The following is a 7,500-nucleotide window of genomic DNA, read 5'->3' as shown; positions in this document are numbered from 1 at the left end:
TTGTCCCTTAACCTAACTCAATTTGTCCCTTAACCTAACTCAAGTTGTCCCTTAACCTAACTCAAGTTGTCCCTTAACCTAACTCAAGTTGTCCCTTAACCTAACTCAAGTTGTCCCTTAACCTAACTCAATTTGTCCCTTAACCTAACTCAATTTGTCCCTTAACCTAACTCAAGTTGTCCCTTAACCTAACTCAAGTTGTCCCTTAACCTAACTCAAGTTGTCCCTTAACCTAACTCAAGTTGTCCCTTAACCTAACTCAAGTTGTCCCTTAACCTAACTCAAGTTGTCCCTTAACCTAACTCAATTTGTCCCTTAACCTAACTCAATTTGTCCCTTAACCTAACTCAATTTGTCCCTTAACCTAACTCAAGTTGTCCCTTAACCTAACTCAAGTTGTCCCTTAACCTAACTCAAGTTGTCCCTTAACCTAACTCAAGTTGTCCCTTAACCTAACTCAAGTTGTCCCTTAACCTAACTCAAGTTGTCCCTTAACCTAACTCAAGTTGTCCCTTAACCTAACTCAAGTTGTCCCTTAACCTAACTCAAGTTGTCCCTTAACCTAACTCAAGTTGTCCCTTAACCTAACTCAAGTTGTCCCTTAACCTAACTCAAGTTGTCCCTTAACCTAACTCAAGTTGTCCCTTAACCTAACTCAATTTGTCCCTTAACCTAACTCAATTTGTCCCTTAACCTAACTCAAGTTGTCCCTTAACCTAACTCAATTTGTCCCTTAACCTAACTCAATTTGTCCCTTAACCTAACTCAATTTGTCCCTTAACCTAACTCAAGTTGTCCCTTAACCTAACTCAAGTTGTCCCTTAACCTAACTCAAGTTGTCCCTTAACCTAACTCAAGTTGTCCCTTAACCTAACTCAAGTTGTCCCTTAACCTAACTCAAGTTGTCCCTTAACCTAACTCAAGTTGTCCCTTAACCTAACTCAAGTTGTCCCTTAACCTAACTCAAGTTGTCCCTTAACCTAACTCAAGTTGTCCCTTAACCTAACTCAAGTTGTCCCTTAACCTAACTCAATTTGTCCCTTAACCTAACTCAATTTGTCCCTTAACCTAACTCAATTTGTCCCTTAACCTAACTCAATTTGTCCCTTAACCTAACTCAATTTGTCCCTTAACCTAACTCAATTTGTCCCTTAACCTAATTCAATTTGTCCCTTAACCTAACTCAATTTGTCCCTTAACCTAACTCAATTTGTCCCTTAACCTAACTCAATTTGTCCCTTAACCTAACTCAAGTTGTCCCTTAACCTAACTCAAGTTGTCCCTTAACCTAACTCAAGTTGTCCCTTAACCTAACTCAAGTTGTCCCTTAACCTAACTCAAGTTGTCCCTTAACCTAACTCAAGTTGTCCCTTAACCTAACTCAAGTTGTCCCTTAACCTAACTCAAGTTGTCCCTTAACCTAACTCAAGTTGTCCCTTAACCTAACCCACGTTGTCCCTTAACCTAACCCACGTTGTCCCTTAACCTAACCCACGTTGTCCCTTAACCTAACCCACGTTGTCCCTTAACCTAACCCACGTTGTCCCTTAACCTAACCCACGTTGTCCCTTAACCTAACCCACGTTGTCCCTTAACCTAACCGACGTTGTCCCTTAACCTAACCCACGTTGTCCCTTAACCTAACCCACGTTGTCCCTTAACCTAACCCACGTTGTCCCTTAACCTAACCCACGTTGTCCCTTAACCTAACCCACGTTGTCCCTTAACCTAACCCACGTTGTCCCTTAACCTAACCCACGTTGTCCCTTAACCTAACCCACGTTGTCCCTTAACCTAACCCACGTTGTCCCTTAACCTAACCCACGTTGTCCCTTAACCTAACCCACGTTGTCCCTTAACCTAACCCACGTTGTCCCTTAACCTAACCCACGTTGTCCCTTAACCTAACCCACGTTGTCCCTTAACCTAACCCACGTTGTCCCTTTGCCTAACATAGTTCACTGCTCGGAATCTCTGGTGTCGTTGTTATCCTCATGTAGATGTCTTGCGAGTGTTGCTTACTTTCCACATATTCCTGCTATCCACTGTGTCATGTGTCACGACACGCTACATCAGACCACATACACACTGCGACATGTGCAGAAGAGAACACGTGGAAGGTGGCCCGCGCACGTATGCGATGTACCTTCCGCGATCCACTGTCAACCGCATCTGCGGCATGTCCCAGATATGGAACGCGGTCCACCAGGGTAGCACTTTGTGTGAGGCAATACGACAAAGTCGGAATACACGCGTCACTACATCAGACGGCTCACGCTGACCTGACCTGACCTGACTCACCGCACCACCACCCCCAGCGACCCAGGGTGACATACAATGCGTTCGTACGTTCCTCCCACAACGCCTCTACGGCGTACCACAGTGCAACCAGCTTGTTATATGTTGTGCTTGATGCTACTTGTCCTGTGGTACGCCGTAGAGGCGTGTGGGAGGAACGTACGAACGCATTGTATGTCACCCTGGGTCGCTGGGGGTGGTGGTGCGGTGAGTCAGGTCAGGTCAGGTCAGCGTGAGCCGTCTGATGTAGTGACGCGTGTATTCCGACTTTGTCGTATTGCCTCACACAAAGTGCTACCCTGGTGGACCGCGTTCCATATCTGGGACATGCCGCAGATGCCGGTTGACAGTGGATCGCGGAAGGTACATCGCATACGTGCGCGGGCCACCTTCCACGTGTTCTCTTCTGCACATGTCGCAGTGTGTATGTGGTCTGATGTAGCGTGTCGTGACACATGACATCCTGGCATGCAAGAATTGTTGAATTCGCAAATGTAGGTGGACATCTACGTTTACTGCCCAAGATACGCAAATGAACTGGAAATCCGTTGTTGAGCGGTTGTTCACGCTGGAGGTGAATCTGTGATGGCGACGATCGGTACAGCTATTAACCGGTTGTTTCAGCGGTACCCGCCACATCCACACGCGTGACTAGGCCCATGTGGGTATGAAGCGATACGCGGCGGTGGCTTGGTGGGACTGTTCCCGGCCGGTGAAGGGGGGCCGCCCGGCGTGTTGGCCGCGCGCTGCGTGGGCGCACGCGCAACAGGCGGCTGGTGGGGGGCGCCGAGTGGCAGGAGCGCCAGCCGACGGGCCCGGCAGGCGGCGCAGCTACGCTGCGGCGCACCCTGCACGCGGCGCCTGGCGGCCAAAGTTGGTTCAGCCGAGCCCGGTGCGAAGCGCGGTGGACATCTGCAGTGTGCTGGTCTGATTGAGGACTGTGTGCGTTGAGGATGCGCCGCCGCCTGGCACTCGGCGCCGCGACGCCGTCTGCTGCTCGGTCGCCCCAGCGGTTCTCGCAGGTGGTTTGTATCGCAGTTGTGCGGACGTGTTGGCGCGTGCGCTGTGCTGGGAGAGTTCGCTTCTGCACCCAAGTGGGGCTTTGCCCTTGTGTGGCGCTGGCGTTGGAGCTGCCGGTCACCATAGGTGGCGCGTGTTGTCTCCCGCCGGCAATGCCACGACAGCACGCTCCCGGGCCTCTGTCGGCAGCGGCAAGCTCAGTTGGGAGCAAGGGTGTTCGCACTAAAACCGTCTACTCGCCTAACTCCGGGCGATTGCGCCTCTCTCGAAACCGACCAAGTACCTAGGACGGCGCTGCGCGCCGCCGGGACCTGAGAGGGTTTCGAGGTGTATCGTGCAGGGGAGCTCGGCCTCCTCCTGTTTGCAGAATAATTGAGCGGACGCTTGCGTGTTCGCGCGGGCCCCCGGGACACACTCCCGGGCGGCCGGCTGCTCAGCTCTAGTTGACGCAGCTCCCTGGTTGATCCTGCCAGTAGTCATATGCTTGTCTCAAAGATTAAGCCATGCATGTCTCAGTACAAGCCGCATTAAGGTGAAACCGCGAATGGCTCATTAAATCAGTTATGGTTCCTTAGATCGTACCCACGTTACTTGGATAACTGTGGTAATTCTAGAGCTAATACATGCAAACAGAGTCCCGACCAGAGATGGAAGGGACGCTTTTATTAGATCAAAACCAATCGGATTGGCTTGTCTGGTCCGTTTGCCTTGGTGACTCTGAATAACTTTGGGCTGATCGCACGGTCCTCGTACCGGCGACGCATCTTTCAAATGTCTGCCTTATCAACTGTCGATGGTAGGTTCTGCGCCTACCATGGTTGTAACGGGTAACGGGGAATCAGGGTTCGATTCCGGAGAGGGAGCCTGAGAAACGGCTACCACATCCAAGGAAGGCAGCAGGCGCGCAAATTACCCACTCCCGGCACGGGGAGGTAGTGACGAAAAATAACGATACGGGACTCATCCGAGGCCCCGTAATCGGAATGAGTACACTTTAAATCCTTTAACGAGTATCTATTGGAGGGCAAGTCTGGTGCCAGCAGCCGCGGTAATTCCAGCTCCAATAGCGTATATTAAAGTTGTTGCGGTTAAAAAGCTCGTAGTTGGATTTGTGTCCCACGCTGTTGGTTCACCGCCCGTCGGTGTTTAACTGGCATGTATCGTGGGACGTCCTGCCGGTGGGGCGAGCCGAAGGGGTGCTTTCGCGTCCCGAGGCGGACCCCGTTTAAATCCTACCAGGGTGCTCTTTGTTGAGTGTCTCGGTGGGCCGGCACGTTTACTTTGAACAAATTAGAGTGCTTAAAGCAGGCAAGCCCGCCTGAATACTGTGTGCATGGAATAATGGAATAGGACCTCGGTTCTATTTTGTTGGTTTTCGGAACCCGAGGTAATGATTAATAGGGACAGGCGGGGGCATTCGTATTGCGACGTTAGAGGTGAAATTCTTGGATCGTCGCAAGACGAACAGAAGCGAAAGCATTTGCCAAGTATGTTTTCATTAATCAAGAACGAAAGTTAGAGGTTCGAAGGCGATCAGATACCGCCCTAGTTCTAACCATAAACGATGCCAGCCAGCGATCCGCCGCAGTTCCTCCGATGACTCGGCGGGCAGCCTCCGGGAAACCAAAGCTTTTGGGTTCCGGGGGAAGTATGGTTGCAAAGCTGAAACTTAAAGGAATTGACGGAAGGGCACCACCAGGAGTGGAGCCTGCGGCTTAATTTGACTCAACACGGGAAACCTCACCAGGCCCGGACACCGGAAGGATTGACAGATTGATAGCTCTTTCTTGATTCGGTGGGTGGTGGTGCATGGCCGTTCTTAGTTGGTGGAGCGATTTGTCTGGTTAATTCCGATAACGAACGAGACTCTAGCCTGCTAACTAGTCGCGTGACATCCTTCGTGCTGTCAGCGATTACTTTTCTTCTTAGAGGGACAGGCGGCTTCTAGCCGCACGAGATTGAGCAATAACAGGTCTGTGATGCCCTTAGATGTTCTGGGCCGCACGCGCGCTACACTGAAGGAATCAGCGTGTCTTCCTAGGCCGAAAGGTCGGGGTAACCCGCTGAACCTCCTTCGTGCTAGGGATTGGGGCTTGCAATTGTTCCCCATGAACGAGGAATTCCCAGTAAGCGCGAGTCATAAGCTCGCGTTGATTACGTCCCTGCCCTTTGTACACACCGCCCGTCGCTACTACCGATTGAATGATTTAGTGAGGTCTTCGGACTGGTACGCGGCATCGACTCTGTCGTTGCCGATGCTACCGGAAAGATGACCAAACTTGATCATTTAGAGGAAGTAACAGTCGTAACAAGGTTTCCGTAGGTGAACCTGCGGAAGGATCATTACCGACTAGACTGCATGTCTTTCGATGTGCGTGTCGTGTCGCGCAACACGCTACCTGTACGGCAGTGGCCGTGCGCCGCGTGCGGAACCACGCGTGCCTCTCAAAACTAGCGGAAGTGTTGTTGTTGTGTGGTACGAGCGCTGAAGCTCTGGAGCGGCTGGCCTGCGGTACCTGGCGCCTGGCGCCGGTTTTGAATGACGTTCGCCCGAGTGCCTGTCCGCTCCGGTGTGGAGCCGTACGACGCCCATCGGCTGTGAGGCCGTTGGACACAAAAAAAATAGTGGAACAGGGGCCGTCAGACGCCTCAGTCCCGCAAATGCTACTGTCTTGAAAGAGACAGTGGGAGACTGAAAAGGAAAAGATCACCCAGGACGGTGGATCACTCGGCTCGTGGGTCGATGAAGAACGCAGCAAATTGCGCGTCGACATGTGAACTGCAGGACACATGAACATCGACGTTTCGAACGCACATTGCGGTCCATGGATTCCGTTCCCGGGCCACGTCTGGCTGAGGGTCGGCTACGTATACTGAAGCGCGCGGCGTTTGTCCCGCTTCGGAGACGTGGGAGTGTCGTGGTCGCCTGTGTGGCCGGCCGCGTCTCCTTAAACGTGCGATGCGCGCCCGTCGCCTGGCGGTTCGCATACCGGTACTTTCTCGGTAGCGTGCACAGCCGGCTGGCGGTGTGGCGTGCGACACCTCGTACAACGACCTCAGAGCAGGCGAGACTACCCGCTGAATTTAAGCATATTACTAAGCGGAGGAAAAGAAACTAACAAGGATTCCCCCAGTAGCGGCGAGCGAACAGGGAAGAGTCCAGCACCGAACCCCGCAGGCTGCCGCCTGTCGTGGCATGTGGTGTTTGGGAGGGTCCACTACCCCGACGCCTCGCGCCGAGCCCAAGTCCAACTTGAATGAGGCCACGGCCCGTAGAGGGTGCCAGGCCCGTAGCGGCCGGTGCGAGCGTCGGCGGGACCTCTCCTTCGAGTCGGGTTGCTTGAGAGTGCAGCTCCAAGTGGGTGGTAAACTCCATCTGAGACTAAATATGACCACGAGACCGATAGCGAACAAGTACCGTGAGGGAAAGTTGAAAAGAACTTTGAAGAGAGAGTTCAAAAGTACGTGAAACCGTTCTGGGGTAAACGTGAGAAGTCCGAAAGGTCGAACGGGTGAGATTCACGCCCATCCGGCCACTGGCCCCCGCCCTCGGCAGATGGGGCCGGCCGCCCGCGCGGAGCAATCCGCGGCGGGGTCGTGTCCGGTTGCCTTTCCACTCGCCGCGGGGTGGGGCCGTTCCGGTGTGCGGTGGGCCGCACTTCTCCCCTAGTAGGACGTCGCGACCCGCTGGGTGCCGGCCTACGGCCCGGGTGCGCAGCCTGTCCTTCCGCGGGCCTCGGTTCGCGTCTGTTGGGCAGAGCCCCGGTGTCCTGGCTGGCTGCTCGGCGGTATATCTGGAGGAGTCGATTCGCCCCTTGGGGCGCTCGGGCTCCCGGCAAGCGCGCGCGGTTCTTCCCGGATGACGGACCTACCTGGCCCGGCCCCGGACCCGCGCCGCTGTTGGCTCGGGATGCTCTCGGGCGGAATAATCGCTCCCGTCAGCGGCGCTTCAGCTTTGGACAATTTCACGACCCGTCTTGAAACACGGACCAAGGAGTCTAACATGTGCGCGAGTCATTGGGCTGTACGAAACCTAAAGGCGTAATGAAAGTGAAGGTCTCGCCTTGCGCGGGCCGAGGGAGGATGGGGCTTCCCCGCCCTTCACGGGGCGGCGGCCTCCGCACTCCCGGGGCGTCTCGTCCTCATTGCGAGGTGAGGCGCACCTAGAGCGTACACGTTGGG

The 7,500-nt window shown here is 53.8% G+C and overlaps 3 non-coding genes across 3 annotated transcripts in view; all 3 read left to right on the top strand.

The window, feature by feature from the left end:
- Window positions 1–3,771: 3,771 nt before the first annotated feature.
- LOC126327054 (small subunit ribosomal RNA) lies at window positions 3,772–5,664 on the top strand. The gene has a single exon (XR_007560940.1). It is a non-coding gene; the product is annotated as a small subunit ribosomal RNA (ribosomal RNA).
- Window positions 5,665–6,026: 362 nt separating this feature from the next.
- Window positions 6,027–6,181, top strand: LOC126327069 (5.8S ribosomal RNA). The gene has a single exon (XR_007560952.1). It is a non-coding gene; the product is annotated as a 5.8S ribosomal RNA (ribosomal RNA).
- Window positions 6,182–6,369: 188 nt separating this feature from the next.
- LOC126327065 (large subunit ribosomal RNA) overlaps window positions 6,370–7,500 on the top strand; it is a 4,222-nt gene continuing 3,091 nt past the window's right edge. The window contains exon 1 of the ribosomal RNA XR_007560950.1: window positions 6,370–7,500. This exon is cut by the window's right edge and continues 3,091 nt beyond it. This is a non-coding gene — a ribosomal RNA (large subunit ribosomal RNA).

This window comes from Schistocerca gregaria, unplaced genomic scaffold (genome assembly GCF_023897955.1).
Source record: "Schistocerca gregaria isolate iqSchGreg1 unplaced genomic scaffold, iqSchGreg1.2 ptg001013l, whole genome shotgun sequence".
Taxonomy (NCBI): Eukaryota; Metazoa; Arthropoda; class Insecta; order Orthoptera; family Acrididae; genus Schistocerca; species Schistocerca gregaria.
The sequence above is the reverse complement of the archived record's forward strand: the minus strand, read 5'-3'. Positions and strand labels throughout refer to the sequence as shown.